The sequence below is a fragment of the Ascaphus truei genome, chromosome 2 (genome assembly GCF_040206685.1).
Source record: "Ascaphus truei isolate aAscTru1 chromosome 2, aAscTru1.hap1, whole genome shotgun sequence".
In the NCBI taxonomy this organism is placed as follows: domain Eukaryota; kingdom Metazoa; phylum Chordata; class Amphibia; order Anura; family Ascaphidae; genus Ascaphus; species Ascaphus truei.
Window position 1 is genome coordinate 27693950 of NC_134484.1, and position 18771 is coordinate 27712720.

Consider the following 18771-nt stretch of genomic DNA (forward strand, 5'->3'; position numbering starts at 1 on the left):
TACACTATGGAGCCCTTGCTGTCCCTTTTTGTTTTATAGAAGTATCGAGAAAGGTGGTAGATCCTGCGGATAGCTGTCCGGGTTTTCCAGTGTTTTTTACCATTTTTATTTAAGGTTTTATTTTATTTTTTGGCTTTCCCATCCTTATGTTTTTTTCTTTTGTTCCCACTTCCCTTTCCAAGTTCCTTTCCCCTTGTTATATACAGTTAGGTCCGGAAATAATTGGACACTGATACAAGTTTTGTTATTTCGGCTGTGTACCACAATAAATTCAAGTTACAGTTAAATAGTGAATATGGGCTTAAAGTGCAGTCCATCAGCTTTAATTTGAGGGTATTCACATCCAAATTGGAGGAAGGGTTTAGAAATTACATCTCTTTAATATGTAGCCCCCTCTTTTTCAAGGAACCAAAATTAATTGGACAATTGACTCAAAAGCTGTTTCATGGACAGGTGTGGGCTATTTCTTCGTTATTTCATCATCAATTAAGCAGGTAAAAGGTCTGGAGTTGATTCCAGGTGTGGCATTCGCATTTGGAAGCTGTTGCTGTGAACCCACAACATGTGGTCAAAGGAGCACTCAATGCAAGTGAAACAGGGCATCCTTAGGCTGCAAAAAAAAGAAAATCCATCAGAGAGATAGCAGGAACATTAGGGTTGGCCAAATCAAAAGTTTGGTACATTCTGAGAAAAAAAGAACGCACTGGTGAGCTCTGCAACACAAAAGGCCTGGACATCCATGGAAGACAACAGTGGTGGATGACCGTAGGATCCTTTTCATGGTAAAGAAAAACCCCTTCACAACATCCAGTCAAGTGAACACTCTCCAGGAGGTAGGCATATCATTATCCAAGTTTATCATAAAGAGAAGACTTCACAAGAGCAAATACAGAGGGTTCACCACAAGGTGCAAACCATTCATAAGCCTCAAGAATAGAAAGGCCAGATTAGACTTTGCCAAACAATATCTAAAAAAGCCAGCCCAGTTTTGGAACAGCATTCTTTGGACAGATGAAACTAACATCAACCTGTACCAGAATGCTGAGAAGAAAAAAGTATGGAAAAGGCTTGGAACGGCTCATGATCCGAAGCATACCACATCATCTGTAAAACACGGTGGAGGCAGTGTGATGGCATGGGCATGCATGGTTTACAATGGCACTGGGTCACTAGTGTTTATTGATGATATGACAGAAGACAGAAGCAGCCGGATGAATTCTGATGTGTATAGGGATATATTGTCTGCTCAGATTCAGCCAAATTCAACGAAGTTGATTGGACGGCGCTTCACTTTACAGATGGACAATGACCCAAAACATACTGCGAAATCAACCCAGGAGTTTTTTAAGGCAAAGTGGAATATTCTGCAATGGCCGAGTTAATCACCTGATCTCAACCCGATCGATCATGCATTTCACTTGCTGAAGACAAAACTTAAGACAGAAAGACCCACGAACAAACAACAACTGAAGACAGCTGCAGTAAAGTCCTGGCAAAGCATAACAAAGGAGGAAACCCAGCATTTGGTGTTGTCTATGCATTCCAGACTTCAAGCAGTCATTGCCTGTAAAGGATTCTCGACAAAGTATTAAAAATGAATATTTTATTTATGATTGTGTTAATTTGTCCAATTACATTTGAGCCCCTGAAATAAGGGGACTGTGTATGAAAATGGTTGCAATTCCTAAACGTTTCATACGATATTTTTGTTCAACTCCTTGAATTAAAGCTGAACGTCTGCACTTCTATTGCATCTCGGTTGTTTCATTTCAAATCCATTGTGATGGAGTACAGAGCCAAAATAATGAAACTTGTTTCAGTGTCCAATTATTTTCGTACCTAACTTTATGTTGTTTATTTGTGTGTTTGTTTTGTATTGTCTGCAATTGCTTTACTACATTTAATATTAGCTTGTCTCCTCTATTCTATTTAGCTAGGATTTAACCTAGATCCATCATTAATCATATGGCGCCGGACTATGTTTTGTATTTTATTAACCCATATTACAGCTGCCTTTTATTGAGTTAATGTTCGTTTAATATTGTGTTTTATTTTTGAATTATTCTTAACTATAATTGATTATTGATAAGTGTATATGGATTTTTTTGTTGTGTGTATTTATATTGTATTCAATATGATTAAATCCAGTGAGAAGAGTCTGGCTAGGCGTCATGCTTTTGCACAGATTAAAACTAATGCTGCTGGCAATGAGACAGGGGTTGACATTGATACTGTATCAAGGCACAGTTCTATATACTTGAAAAATTATCCAGGGAAGAGATGACTCATTGGTGGGATTCAATTTCTCTGCAACAATATCTGGATAAAAAACAAATTCCAATGAGTCTAAGAATTCTCAAAAACCCCACCTTTAAGACAGGCACGGAATTTACCATTGAATGGAACTGTGCTCTTGAAACATGTTCATTTTCCCTGATTAAACTTTTGATTAGGTTTAAGGAAGAGAGACACATGTGTTTGAAGAAAGCAATAGTGGTTGTTAAAAATACTTTAAGGCCTTGTGAGGATACTACTTAGTTCATGCATCTGGATGATTTGGTGAACAAGAGGGTAGAGACATTTGAAAAAGAGATTATTGAAAGGAAAAATAATACATCTCTACGAAATGAAGAAGATTATGCTAATGGTAGAACTAGGGATTGGAGGAGGAACATTTATAGGCCTACTGAACGTTCCACATCCTATAAACGGGATTATAGACCAAAGAATCCCCCAGGAGACCCCCAACCATGTATACCCAAGGAGTGTATGTGGTTCTAAGGTTACTGCACAAGTACATTCTAATAAAGAGGATATTAATGAATCCATGTATGCTTGCTCAACTACAAATTCTCTGCATTACAAACAGACAGTAGTGCTACGATTGACCATGTTGATAACGCGTCTAGTGCTTCTAGAAGTTGTACTAGACCTAAAGACCCTACTGTAGCTATGATTACTATAATTCACGTTCAAGAGGGGACGCTGCACCTGCACCCTGTGCTTCACTTTCTTCTTCTTTTTTAGGGAAGTCCCAGAGCGAGAATTCACAATATGAGAAAACTTATCCACTCTGGGACAAACATCCGACGTATTACGGATCACAAATAGAATTTCCCCAAAGAAGAAAGCGAAGTTCAGAGGAACTAGAGCAGGGCAACGTTGCCAAAGAACGAAGAGGAACCATTCAATAAGGTGTGATCCACAGAAATATGATATTTTTAATTTATCTTCTGTAACGGATGTGCTCGCCACAAACCGGGACCGAGGTGGGGACGTGAATACACAGATCTTAGACCACGAAGCCGGTTCAGGATTGCGCAGCCCGTAGTCAATCGTAGCAGGGTCAGGGTTGGAGAGGCCAGGGTAATCCTTTGACACGCATGGGTCAGGGTTGGAGACGGTAGAGTAATCGATGTCTAGGCAGGAGTTCAGCAACAGGAAGTCAGGAGCACACTGCTTCAGCATAGCAGCTGAAGAGCGGGAATGGACTCTACGCGAGGAGCGGCCCATGATAAGGTCTCTGCAAGGGGAGAATGCAGGTCTCGGGAACAAGGCAAGGCTGGCACTGGAGGACCAGCGCTTCAGCACAGGAACCAGATAGTAGACCTCTGCCTGGGGTGAATGCTGCAGGCCTCTGGAACAAGATAAAGCTGGTACTGGGGGCCCAGCGCTTCAGCACAGGAACCAGGAAGTAGACCTCTGCCTGGGGTGAATGCAGCAGGTCTCTGGAACAAGGTAAAGCTATTACTGGGGGCCCAGCGCTTCAGCACAGGAACCAGGAAGCAGACCTCTGCCTGGGGTGAATGCAGCATGTCTCCGTAACAAGACAAGACTAGCAGTGGAGATCCAGTGCATCAGTACAGGAACAAAAATGCAGACCTCTGCCTGGGATGAATGCAGGAGGTCTCGTGAACAAGACAAGGCTAAGGCAAAGTAGCTTTTGGCAAACACAGTTACATCCTAGTCAAACTAGGGTTATGCTCAGAAATTAGTCAAAGGGAGAGGCCAGTATAAGAAGGACAGATAGCCAATCCCAAGACAGTGGTGTGTGGGAATTCCTCCAATGCCAGGGCAGAGAGACAGAGCTGCAGTGATTGCAAGAACAGGTGAGTGCTTGCAAATCCAGGGGAAGGTCTTTTCTGAGAGCTCACCATCTCTGCAAGAGTGAGCTCCAGCCAAAACCAGGAACAGATTCCTTACATCTTCACACCTTTCTCTTCACATCAAATATCCCTGTTAGCAAAGGGTTTGTCCTTGTATTGTATTGTATGTCTTTATTTATATAGTAGGAAAACAGTACCTGCCTAAGCAGGTGAAAGGACCCCTATATAACTAGCACTCAAACTGAAGTAATGAAATCAGGGTAAAAAGTAACCTTTATTAACATATGCAATGGTGATTATTTATATAGTGCCATTAATGTACATAGCGCTTCACAGTAGCGCTTTTCACCTGCAGCCAAACCAGATTGATTGAATTTATTTATGGATCTTAATAAATTTATTCGAAAGATCACATTGAAAAGATATTTTAATTTAATGGATTTCCGTAAGAAATCGGAATCTGAGTTTAATACTCAAGAAGCTATTTGTATACAGGCACTAACTTCTTTGCTTAATGACCCAGATCCTTTGTCGACTTTACAAATTCCTTTTTTGGAGGAGCACTCAGTAGGGGTACCTCTATCTTATTCAGGTGTCTTATTGGAGTCTTCTCATACTCATTCTGACTCTTTGTCACGAGATAAACAGTCATTCATTGATGTTGATTCAAGTTCTCCTAGTGAGTATCAGTATTTTATTTATTCCACTCTTTCTCTAAATCAAGCTAGCACTAATGTTGTTGATTCAGGTTCTTCGAGTGAGTCTCAATACTCCACACATTCTACAGTTCCTTTGGAATCAGTAAGTATTAAACCTTCACCCTTTGGCCCCAGATCTCTATTCTTTCCTTATTAGCCTAAGGGCAGTTTTGTGGACACATTTTACACTTTGGTCCTACAAGATTTGGAACAATTATGTTCCAGACCCTTGGACAAGAATAATTTGTCGGGTTCTGAAATTCTGGCCCTGCGGGAGTGCAGAGATTTGCAAAATATTGTCATTCAACAGGCAGATAAGGGAGGTGGTATTGTGTTGCAGGATAGGGATGCCTATGTATTGAAAGCCCATTGACTTTTGGGGTACAGTGAGTCATATCGGGTTTTAGAGGATGACCCAACTCAGAAATTGAGTCCCTTTATCACAATCTTCTTTTGGAAGTACAAAACTGTGGGGTCATCAATACTTCTGAATTCAAGTCCCTCTACATAGAGCACCCGAGGATTCTTATTTTTACCACCTCCCTAAAATTCACAAAAGTTTCGATAATCCACCAGGGCGACCAATTGTGTCTGGGGTGGAGTCGATGATGTCCAGCATGTCTCAGTATGTAGATTTGTATCTGCAACTTTATGTCACCATGCTCAGATCCTATCTGAGGGACACACTGCACATCATTGACCTCACCTCAGACATTCATTGGAAGGATACTTATTTGTGGGCCACATGCAATGTCTCTTCTTTATACACTTGAATACACTTTTCTAGAGCATCGCAGGGGTATTAATGATATTAATTACTTTTTGAATAAGGATACATCCCTACATCCAGATCAAAGGCAGTTTCTGCTTTCTTGTATTGAGTTTATTCTGCAACATAATTATTTTTATTTGAGAACACTTATTATTTGCAGATGTGTGGAACGGCCATGGGAACCAAGGGCTCTATGCAGTAATCGCCGAAAAGGCTTTTATCGCCATTTTCTCGCCAAAAATGCCTTCCTGATTCAGTAAGCGCCGAAAAGTGGCCAAAATCAGCAATTTTTGTTCCCGATAAAAACTTATCTGCATGCGGGTGACGATAAGCCACTTTTCGGCACTTTTTTAAATCGGCTGTATTCTAGTAGCCCTAATCAGCTTTTCGCTGCTGATCGGCACTCTAGAATTGAGAATTGAACGCCAATCCAGCCCGCCAACAAAAGTTGGCGGGCTGGTGGTGTATAAGCATCGGCAAGGTCGACACTTAGAAAAAATCAGGCCATTTTCCTTTCTGTGATTGATGCTGGGGTCCCCGGAGCTGATACACGCTAATACCAGCACCGGAGCCTCCCGGCATGCATCCTAGGCAGGAAAAATGCATTTAAAGCCCACTTCCTTACCTTAGCGGCCAACCTCTAATGCAATGAAGGGGTTAACCCACCATGCAAGGTTAATTGTGGGTAGCGGGGTGGATGAAGGGGGTATTTGGCCCTTGTTGCTTGTTTAGGGCTTGCTGAGTGGTTGTGGGTGCACTTAACCCCTTCACGGCCGTAGCGGTTAATACCGCTACGGTCATGAAGGGGTTAAGCCCTGCCGCTACCCCTCCGCAAGCCCTAAACAAACCACCGTTGGGGCCAAATACCCCCTTCACCCACCCCCACTAACCACAATAAAAAAATTACACACACAACCGCTCCACACTAAATAAATAAATATATATATATATATAAGAGATACAGAAAAAAACAAATAAAGCAGCGCCTGAGTGATGGTAATAACAAATAAAATATAGTATTAATACCGGGGATAAACCAACATAAATATCAATGTATAAGTGTCTAATATAATTACTTAAATGAATAGTGCTAATAAAGCCCTACATTTTAACAAAACTGTGAATAAAGAAGGGAAAAAAATGGAAACCAGTCCTTTCAAAATGTCCAATAAATGGTGGAAATGAGATGCTGGTGTGGGGGTCTCCAGCTGCTCTCCAAGGTGGATTAACCACATCCGATGGGAATCTACAGAAAAGAGAGAGGAGAGAGCGCACGCCCCATAGTGTAAAACCGTACATTTAATGTTGGGAAAGGAGGGGAAGGGGGAGGGGATCACTGCCCCTTCATCTCCGTGAGACCGTTGGACTTTTGATCCTGCTGCGGACACCGGATGGTGGTGATATTTCACAAAACGCTTTTTATTCTTGTACCTTTGTGACTGATTTTCTTCCCCCTTCCCCTCCTTTCCCAACATTAAATGTACAGTTTTACACTTACGGCGTGCGTTCTCTCCTCTCTCTTTTATTTATATATATATATATATATATATATATATATATATATATATTACCCCAACAACCCCTATACCCCCCTAACATACACATATATGCACATCAATGATACTATAGGCCGGCGGGGGCCCTCGGGTGTTACCCGCAGGCCTGCAGTACCAATTCTGTGCTCCCCCCCAATGGGCACAATTACTATTATCCACAAATGGATAATAGTGAATGTGCCCATTTTAAATACATAAAGAACAATAAATACATTAAATACATATTGCACTCACCCTTGTCCGGCTGCCACGATGAAGGCCATCCTCATCTTCATAACCGCCCATGCCCCCTCCGATGCTGCAAAATAGAAACAAGAATAAAAACAGCCAATGTAATGTCCCCTAACCCCTTAATCACCATAGCGGTTATTAACCGCTACAGTCATAAAGGAGTTAATCCACCCTCACCCAACACTCGGGAGGCCTACATACCCTCCACCACTACCCCCCCATCCAGTGAGGCCTAACCACCCTCTCCCAATACCCAGCCAAGAGGCTTACCCACACACCCTTGGGGCCAATAACCCCTTCCCCCACCCCCAGTACGCACAATAAAAACAATACATTGCCACACAATAAACATAATTCTATTTATTAAATACATAACCCACCCCCTGTGCCCCCCCATAAATACATGATTTATTATTTTACATACAGGGTTAATACCCCAGGCCCACACGAAAATGTGACGTCATAGGCCTATAAAAGCCTATGTCGTCTCATTTTGAAGGCAAACGCCGAGGAGGAAGGACCTCCTACAGAAGAAAGAAGGCCAGGGTGTGGCCGAAGAAGACAAGAAGACCCCGGAAGGGACCAGAAGAAGATACAAGAAAGAAGAATACAGATGAAGATGGATTACAAATAGAAGACCCATGGATTGTTTTGGTTTATTATTTTATTGTTTATTATTTTATGGTTTTTTATTTTATGGGTTCCTGTGGGTGGATTGGTTCGAGAGTAAGCTGTTCAACGGGAGTCGGTGAGTGGGTCAAATAATGGTAAGTGAACAAAAGAAATGTATTTTATTTAACTTGTTCAATTTTTTTTTTGTTTTTTACATGTGTTTTTTATTTATTTTTTTAGGTCATTTCTTGCCACTGTATTTATGTATGTATGTATGTATGTATGTATGTATGTATGTATGTATGTATGTCTAGATCAATATATACATACAGGGTAAGAAATAATGTTGTTTTAAAAGCTTATTTTGCAGTATTTAAAATGATTTTGGCTATGCTGCTATGCATAAATGTGTGTGTAATGTATTTTAGAATTAGATTGATGTAATTTTTGGTCTTGTATGGTGTACTTTAGGTCATGTGAGGCTTGCTTTTGTATATTGTATTCTTTTTGGTACTTATATTTTGCAATATAGAAAAATAGGCTAAAGCGCTCCAATGCAGGTGTAATAAGTAAATAAGCCAAACCACTAAACCAGGGTACTAATAAGTATAAATAGTACTTAATGTGCAATAATATGGGTACTATCCTCATGAAGACAGGTGGTGGATGGTACAAGCCCACTCACGCTCAGTCTCATTGGCAGGTTCCCCTGAAATTCAGCAATACTCACATCCTGGTAGTGGTAGGCAAGCTGTGCAGCTACAGATATGCAGTAACAGGAATGTTGAGAACAAACAGCGCACTAGCAAAACGGAGCAGGAAGGACCCAAAAAGAAAAATAATTAAAAGGGCACTTTAATGTGACAAGAGACCCATCCAACGCATTTCGAACGTCACAGCGTTCTTTTTCAAGGATAAAACACAATGTAATAACATCCATTAAATACCCTCTTACCTGTGGGCCGTTTCGCGCCAGAAAAACGGAACATGATGACGTCATGACACTACGCGCGTCATTGCGCATGCGCAGAGCGACCCAGTGCCGTTCTAAAGGCAAAAAAGGTCCCACAAGCAGTGTGGCAATGTTTGTTAGGGGCAAAGCAATAGACAATATCACAAACCCACCATCTACAATACAATACATGTACTTATATTTTGTCTGATGGTAACTTGTTCGGTTTAACGATTGAAATAGTTAATTGTTTAATTGTTATGGATGGAATTTAAATCGTTTAATGATTTGATTAATGAATGCTAATTGATTTATGGTGACTTGATTGGTTTAAATAGTATACTTGTTTGGATGTATTGGTATTTTGTTTGGAATATGTTATTGTTAACATTCATTGGCAGAGTGTACATGGTGCATAGATTGTATGCATCATGTATACAATGTAAATGCAATGTTTTGATTGGCATTTGAGGCTTTTGATTGGAAGATGAGATTGGATTTTTTTAGGAAATATGATTTTATTGTACTGTGTCTGTATGGAGAAGTGGTATTTGTAGTAGAGCATGTTTTTGATAACCCTTCTACATTTATTTGTATATTGGTTCATCATGTGTGTATGTATCTCTCTCTCTCTCTCTCTCTCTCTCTCTCTCTCTCTCTCTTTCTCTCTCTCTCTCTCTCTTTATATATATATATATATATATTGTTGCATGATGACGTCACTGTACAAATGAATGGGTGAAGGGTGGGTATCGGGCCAGGGTGGCTTAGTCCCTTAATTACCTTTGCGGTTATTATCCGATAAGGTTATTAAGGGGTTAATTGATATCTGAATGTAATTGCAATGTATTTTCTAGGTATTGGCTATGTATTTTGTTGGCAATGGAGGACAAGTATTTTGCTGGTGACTGGGGCTTCTAATTGATGAGGTCAGTAGAACTTTATTTATTTTATTATGCTAGTTAATGTGTTTAATAATGGGCAAATAATCTATTATCCCTATCTGGATAATAGTTATTTGGCACATTATTGTACTGTATGTGTTGTGGGGGGGGGGGGGTGGATTGATGTATTTAATGTATAGGTCAGGTTTTTTTTTTTTACATACAGGGTTGGTTCCTTTTGTTCTGTGAGAGACCTCTGGAGACCACCTGCGGTATCCTCGGGCTTCTCAAGGGTATCAGGCTGGCGGGTCCACGGACACCTGTGGGGAAGGACCGGTGGCCCCACATCTGTGGGGGCACCGCGGACCCGTAGGGACCACCTGTGGGTCCCCAGACCCCCGTGGGAACCACCTGAGGCCCCTCAGACACCTGTGGTTCTGACCCGGGGCCCCCATACATCCACGGGCCTACCGTGGGGACCCAATTGTGGCCCACGGTGACTCGCAGAGACCACCTGGTGGGCCATGGTGCCTGGCGGGACCCACCAACAGGCCTCCAGACCCTGTGTGAAACATGATGCTGGTGACCTGTAGGTCTGTGAGGTGACCCGTCAGGCCCACCGGGGACTCACGTGGGCCTGAGGTATGAACCCTGTATGTAAAATAATAAATCATGTATTTATGGGGGGGTGCAGGGGGTGGGTTATGTATTGAATAAATAGAATGATGTTTATTGTGGGGAAGTGTATTGTTTTTATTGTGGGTACTGGGGGTGGGGGGAGAGGGTATTGGCCCCAAGGGTATGTGGGTAGGCCTCCCGGCTGGGTATTGGGTGTGGGTGGTTTGGCCTCACGGGGTGGGGGGTAGTGGGGGAGGGTATGTAGGCCTCCCGAGTGGTGGGTGAGGATGGGTTAACCCCTTAATGACTGTAGCGGTTAATAAACGCTATGGTGATTAAGGGGTTAGGGGACATTACATTGGCTGTTTTTATTCTTGTTTCTGTTTTGCAGCATCGGAGGGGGCATGGACGGTGATGAAGATGAGGATGGCCTTCATCGTGGCAGCCGTATAAGGGTGAGTGCAATATGTATTTAATGTATTTATTGTTCTTTATGTATTTTAAATGGGCACATTCACTATTATCCATTTGTGGATAATAGTAATTTTGCCCATTACTGTATTGTATGTTTTAGGGGTGGTGTATTTATTGTTAAGTATTTGTGTTGTTGGATTTTTTTGGGGGGGCACAGAATTGGTACTGCAGGCCTGCGGGGAACACCTGAGGGCCCCCGCCGGCCTCTAGTATCATTGCTGTGCATCCCAAAAATGTAATATATGTAATGGGGGTATAGGGGTTGTTGGGGGCACAGGGGGTGTATGTTGTTTATTGCAATGTTTATTGGGGGCAAAAATCCCCAATAAACATGCTATTATGCCTTAACCCCTTCATTTCCTTAGCGGATAGCTGCTATGGTAATGAAGCAGCATTAATGTATTTAATAATATTGTGCGAGAGCAGGGGGTCCCCTGAGCTGAACCGCATTGATTTGTGGCTCAGGGACCCCCTGCTTCCCGAGTTACAGGCCCTTGTATGGGTAATCGGAGGCCAATGTCGCCGCCATCTTTATAGCGTCCAAAACGCGACGTGGGCTCTATAAAAATGGAGCGACACCGGCACTCGATGCCCCATACCGGGGCCTGTAACTCGGGAAGCAGGGGGTCCCTGAGCCACAAATCAATGCGGTTCAGCTGAGGAGACCCCCTGCTCCCGCACACTATTATTAAAAATACATTAAGTCTGCTTAATTACCATAGCGGAGAGCCGCTAAGGTAAGGAATGATTGTTTATTTATATATGTGTTTTACTCATAGTGTAGATGTGCACCTCATAAAGGGGCCTGTATCTCGGGAAGCATGGGATCCCCGGACCTGAAACCAATGCGGTTCAGCTCCGGAGACCTCCTGCACATCTACACTATGAGTAAAAGTTGTTTTGATATATTTTTATTTTGCCGATGTTTGCGTAGAGAGAGTGGCGGATCTCTCTCTGCTGCAAACACATATCGGCAGAAACGGCCTATCGGCAGGTTATCGGGAGACATTCTGTTTCGCCAGCGGCTCATCGGCGTTTTGCTTTCGCTGTGATTCGCCAGAGATTCGGCCCTTATTGAATACTGCGAAGGGCAAATCGCCAAAATCATGCCGATAGTGAACACTTGCCGAGAGCACTTTTTCGGCGCTTACTGCATGAGGCCCCAAGTTCGTCCCCAGCTATGCTAACCTATAGATGGGGTTGTGGGAGGCCCTTCATGTGTGGGATAATGCTAGGCTGGGGGCGGACCTGGTGTTTTTTGGCCGTTTCATCAATGATATTATTTTGATCTGGGTTGGAGATAAAGCGGAACTCACTTCGATCCTTGAGTAATTCAACATTAATAACATGGGACTCAAGTTCACTTTTGAGATTGACTCCTTGCATATTAACTTTCTAGATTTAGAGTTATTTATTTGTCCAGGAGATACTAGAATCCATACGAGAACACATTTTAAAGAGGTGAATGTAAATAGTTTTCTATATGCCTCTAATGGACATCACCAGAAATGGCTTAAAACATCCTGAAGAGTCAGTTCTATAGAATAAAACGTAATTGCACTTTGTTCAACAAAGTCAACTTTTGGTCAATATGAGCTTACCCACTAAACCTAGTGGGGAGTGGAGAGTGGGGAATGGGGCCTACCTGGGGCCTGGGGTATATCTCTGGCCTAGAACAGCAGAGCACTGCTCTCTGTACACTACCTTCCTCAATCTCTTCCTGGATCCAACTAACTTCCTGCACATTGCCCATACAATGTATCTAACTCCTGCAGGGGAAGCTGCAAGCCCTATTGGTTGACTAGGGCTACCTGACCTGCCTACCTCTAGCCCTGCTGGGAATTGTAGTTCCCTGTGAGGCTCTTTCTTATGAGGACTGCATGGGCGCCTCTCTAATGGCCGCCTACCTTTCTTTATCTGTGCCTGCGCTAGATTAGTGGCTGCTGTGCCACTTTCCTGTGCATGTGCAACATCTAGGGGGCCTTCCTGCCTCTCTACACTCTCCTGCGCTTCGTCTACCATCTCTAAGATGGCCACCGCAACTCCCGGCACTCTGCTGCGCATGGGCGGCCATTTCGCCACACACAAGATGGCTGCCTTACTCGCCTGCCCATGCGCGAGCGTTTGCTCACGCGTGGTCAATTCCAACATGGCGGCGCCCGCCTGGATGGCGGCGCCAACCAGTGGAGAGCCGCCGTAGCCTCCCTACGCCTTCTGCTGCCTGATATCTCACCGCACCGCCTTCGCTGACCTCGCGGCACCCCACCAGGGGAAAAGGGGTTTGCGGGGAAGCGTGCCAGAGCCGGGGACCCGCGCTGGTAAGGGGACCAGGGCTATATACAAGGATCCTGCCTCTCTTACCATTATTGGTTTAGAGCACATCCCTCTTCTTTACTTGAGGTTATAGGTTCAAGAAGCTCTGTCTTCCAAAGACCTTTTGGATCTTTATGTTTGGTACTTTGTTTCCTGGGGGGTTCAATGAGTGCATAGGCACATTGGTCTAGTTTTTTGCTTATTGTTCCTCACTGACCTAGTTCACTATATCTTTTTATTATATTACATATTTTATATTTTTATTCTATTAGTTTATTATGATATTATGAATAATACATTGTTCACAGGTATTATAAATAATATAGGGATTAAGCATATCACAAGAAGCATTGTTAACTTGAATTAAAGAAACCAATTTCATGTTACAGTGATGGAATTCTCAGGACTGCAATGATGCATCTGAGGAAGAGATGTACATGGTTACAAATACATACAGTAGTTACAATGTGTGAAAAGGGTTATACAGTACATTATATACTGTACAAGACATTACATGCACAGTTAAAGATAATATATATTATAGGCGTACAGTATGTAACAAAAATAAAGAAAAACCTGGCACCAAATAGTCAGTGGAATGTCCTGTACTCCTCAAGGGATCCGCACACTTGCTCGACAGACCATGCAAAGAAAAGAACACAAACAAACAAAAATCATAGCGCAACACTGTAGGGTAAGCAGTACTGCACTAATACACACAAACAGTTAAGAATCCTAGCGATTATTAAAATAATTATTTATTAAAAAGAACTATGCCAAGACCGACAATGGCAAATTTCAGCCCCTGAGGAAGTAGAGTGACATCTACGAAACGCGTAGGGCTAGTGGCACAGCCACTATTTGACTGACTTTGGACGTTTAAGGACATTTAGCCTTGGAGCCCAACTTTCCCTTCAGCCTGCCAGCTGTTCCTTTAAGGCAACGGGCACTATCGCGCGCGGGCGCGCAGAGACTTCCTGTTGCTCCGTAGGAGGAAGTGAGGCGTGTGTCTACACGTGGTGCAGAGCTGTGGACCCCGCACACCAGCCCCCACGGCCGGAGCTGTTCCGGTTACCATCGTAAGGACTGACTGGTGTCTGAGCCGCAGTGGAGCAGAGGCATCACCCGCCAGGGAGATCATCTCTACCTAGGACTTGTTCCTACCATGCGAGCTTAAACCTTGCTGTATGTAAGTAGGGCTCCAATTGTTGTGCTCCGGATGACCTGCGGTTCCTTGTATTTGCCATTGTCGGTCTTGGCATAGTTCTTTTTAATAAATAATTATTTTAATAATCGCTAGGATTCTTAACTGTTTGTGTGTATTAGTGCAGTACTGCTTACCCTACAGTGTTGCGCTATGATTTTTGTTTGTTTGTGTTCTTTTCTTTGCATGGTCTGTCGAGCAAGTGTGCGGATCCCTTGAGGAGTACAGGACATTCCACTGACTATTTGGCGCCAGGTTTTTCTTTATTTTGGTTTATTCTGTTAGTACTGGCAGTATCACCGGGCAGCCATCCTTTATTATAAGTTTTTTAATATCACACTGTGTATTACACTTTAGCGCTAGTTCACATTTTTTTCTTCACCAGTACAGTATGTAACAGTTACAGACCACATTAAAATGTAACACAGCTTTAGTTTTGAAAGAACGTAGACTGGTGGCGGAAGTGAGAGTCTCCGGTAGACTGTTTCAGGTGGGGTGCACGGTAAGAGAAGGAAGAGCGTCCGGATACTTTGTTGAGCCATGGGACCATGATCAGTCTTTTGGAGTCAGATCTCAGATGTTAAGTGCTGCATGTGGTAGGAGTGAGGAGCTTGTTCAGAAAGGCGGGTAGCTTACCCAGAAAGTATTTGAAGGCAAGACAGGAGAGATTAAAGTTGTGCCTAGACTCAAGTGATGACCAATCTAGTTCTTTGAACATTTCGCAGTGATGTGTGTTGCAATTGCATTATTGTATTATTGGAGGACAAAGCGGCATATTGAGTTGTAGAGGGTATCAATTTAGCAAGGTGAGTTTGGGGTGCCGTGCCATAGACTATGTCCCCATAGTCTAGAATTGGCATCAGCATCTGCTGTGCGATGCGCTTTCTGACAAGCAGACTTAGGGAGGATTTGTTCCTATATAGTACACCTAGTTTGGCCTAGGTTTTGGATGTCAGGGTATCAATGTGCAACCCAAATGTTAAATGGGAGTCAAACCATATGCCCAAATATTTGAAACTAGTAACAGGGGCCAGGATAGTATTAGAGTTGGTTCTGATCTGTAGCTCCTTCATTGGAAGCTTTTGAAATGTCACCTTGGTCCCAAATACCATTATTACAGTGTTGTCAGTGTTTTTTTGGAAAATCAAATTTCAAATCTCAAAAAGTCAGATTGAAGTAAGTGTCCAAGGTCAGAGAGGTTAGTGCTGTCTGCATATAAGATTGTGTCATCCGCATACCAGTTTTAAGAATGCTTCCCTATGTCAGAGTACTCAAGTTTGTTTAGCAAGATAACATGATCAACAGTATCAAAAGCCTTTGCAAAATCTAGGAATAGAGAGAGAGAGAGCAAGTTATAGACTGTCTCTCTCTCCCCCTCCCTCTCTCCAGCACTTTTCCCTCCCCCTCTCTCACTATTACTCTCTCCCCCACCTCTTGCTCTCTCTTCCTCACAGTAGCCCCACTCCAGCCCCCTTTCCCCACAATAGCCCCACTCCAGCCCTCCTTCCCCACAATAGCCCCAATCCAGCCTTCCTCCCACACAATACCCTCATAATTCCCCCTTGTCCCACATAAGTCCCACACCAGTCCACCTCCCACACAATACCCCCATAATTCTCCCCTGCCTCACATAAGCCCCATACCAGCACCCCTCCCCCACAAACCCCCATAATTCCCCCCTACCTCACATAAGCTGCACACCAGACACCTTCATCAACAATAGACCCACACCAGCCCCTGGTCCCTGGCAAATAAATTATTATTTTTTCTTTATTATTCTCTATGACATCTTAAATGGCAGACATATGAAGGAAAAAAATATATAAAACCTAATGTCACTTTGGGGGGTATGCACTAAGCTCAATGGCTTTGCGTTCTGATGTTCAAAAAAAGCACGTCCGTTAAAAAGTGAGGCCAAGGATGCGATTCACTAAGGCCTTGAGCTCATTTTTTAACTTACCTGTTCAAAACACCCACAGCGTACGGGTTGCTTTTTTTCCCCCTGCTAGCGTTCTTAAACTTGACGTTCGCTAGCTGATAGAAAAAAAAGCTGCATGTAACATTTGCATGGAGATTTGCCATCTCCATGCAAGGCAAAGCAAAGCCTTTGTCACATGGTCTACTTTAATAGTGGTAAAGTGAACACAGGCGCAAACAAATAAAAAGTGGACACTGATAATAAGTGACTAATCTAAAACTTAAATAAGTGAAAATGTGATAAAATTTAAGTAAATACAGTTTCACCCCCTGCTCTGGAACCCACTGGAAGGGGTAGTCTTCACTCTTCCCCCACAGTAACAGCAAAACACACAAAATGCACGGGGAGCATGGGGAGGAAACAAAAATTAATTTAAGTGCAGCAAAAATGGCAACGTAGAAAAAGCCTTCAATTGACTTGGCTCTAATGAATTGACTACTTACAAGATGTAAGAGTCAAATAGGCAGGGTTGACTCAAACGGTCAGAGGTAAGTGGATGATGCAGTTGTCATCAAAGTGGGTCAGGTCCTCAGGATCACGTACCCCAATGTTGAGAGAAAAACTGGCATAGCACAGATCACTCGAGATAATATAGCTTTATAACAATAAAATATTATACTCCCATTCTAACAATAAAAAACGGGCATATCACACTGCATTAGTGTAGGAAGACTTTAGCCAGCTGGCTCACCATCCTGCAACGTTCCCCCACTCCTCCGCCTCAGCCTCAGCCTCCCGTCAGCTGTTACACTGCTCCGACTGGCGTCTGACGTCACTTCCGGTTTCGTCGCTCGGTGAGTGCTGGATCCTCCTGCAACTCCTCTGCTGGATCCTGAGGAAGAAAGCAGCCGCTTTCGAAATGCGTAGAGTGGGAGTCTTATTCAGAGCGGAGCATACAGCAGAGGAGTGGGGTTTATGGGGTGCCGGTATCCCCTGCAGAATTTAAATGTCCCGGTCATGTGACGCGGGAGCTTTAAAGTGCAAGGGATACCGGCACCCCATAACGGGGCCTGTATCTCCTGAAGTAGGGGGTCCTCGGACCTGAAACCAATGCGGTTCAGGTCCTGAGACCCCCTGCTCATGTACACTATAATTAAAATGTATTTATTTAGTGTACGATCGCCTGTAACAGCCTTGCATGGAGATGGCAAATCTCCATGCAAATGTTACATGCGGCTTATTTTTTCTATCAGCTAGCGTACGTAAATGTTAAGAACGCTAGCAGGGGGAAAAAAAGCATCACGTACGCTGTGGCTGTTCTGAGCTATTTTGAGCAGGTACGTTAAAAAATGGGCTCAAGGCCTTAGTGAATTGCGTCCCTGGCCTCACTTTTTAACGAACCTGCTTTTTTGGAAAATCAGAACGCAAAGCCATTGAGCTAGTGCATAGCCCCCCATAGTGCCTAATGCTACCCAACACAATTTTTTTTTAAAAGAAGTTCCACATTTTATTTAAAATTTGCACGGGGTCATTTAGTCAGTTCATTTGTTGATCTAGTAACAAAAGACTTGGAGTAATCGAGTCGAGTCTATAAAATTTGAAGAGACAACCTTAACATACAAGAGAAGGCAGCCTTACAGCTATTAGAGAATAATAAATCAATTGTTAATAAATCTGCAGATAAAGGGGAGTTATAGTGGTGATGGATACACAATATTATATAAAAGAGTCCATGAGACTCCTTGGAGACACCCCCACATACCTCCCCCTGGGTACTAATCCATTGGGTGAATTTGAAGTTGAGTTTAAAAATTTGCTGGAAAGTGGCTTAGACGGGGGAGCTATCTCACAAGATGAAGCAGTGTTCTTACAATTACCTTTTCCACGTACACCGTTATTTTATTTTATCCCCAAGATACATAAACATCTAACACATCCACCAGGTAGACCGATAATCTCGGGTATAGGATCAATATCATCAAACCTATCACAATTTATAGATTACCATCTCCAACCCCTGTTTACCAAGGTTAAATCATATTTGCGTGATACCACGCATGTCCTACAGATACTAAGGGATCTGGAATGGCAGCCCAATTATATATGGGTTACGGCTGATGTAACATCATTATATACCGTAATTGACCACACTAAGGGCTACCAGGCCATATCCCGCAAATTGGAGTCAGACTCTACAATTACCCCAGCACTTAAAGCTGCAGTTCAGTCTTTTTTTTATTTATTTATTTTTTTACTTCAATAGTTTCATGTGGACAATCTCTAATTACCTAAAGAACTGCATAGCTGCCGGTCAATTCTTTCTCCGTCTATTGATCGGCAAAGTTTGGCGACATCTTTAAATATGGGGAATGTAAATCGTTGCTATAGGAACAAGCATGCTTGTTAAAATAGAATACAAGAAAATTGGTCTTT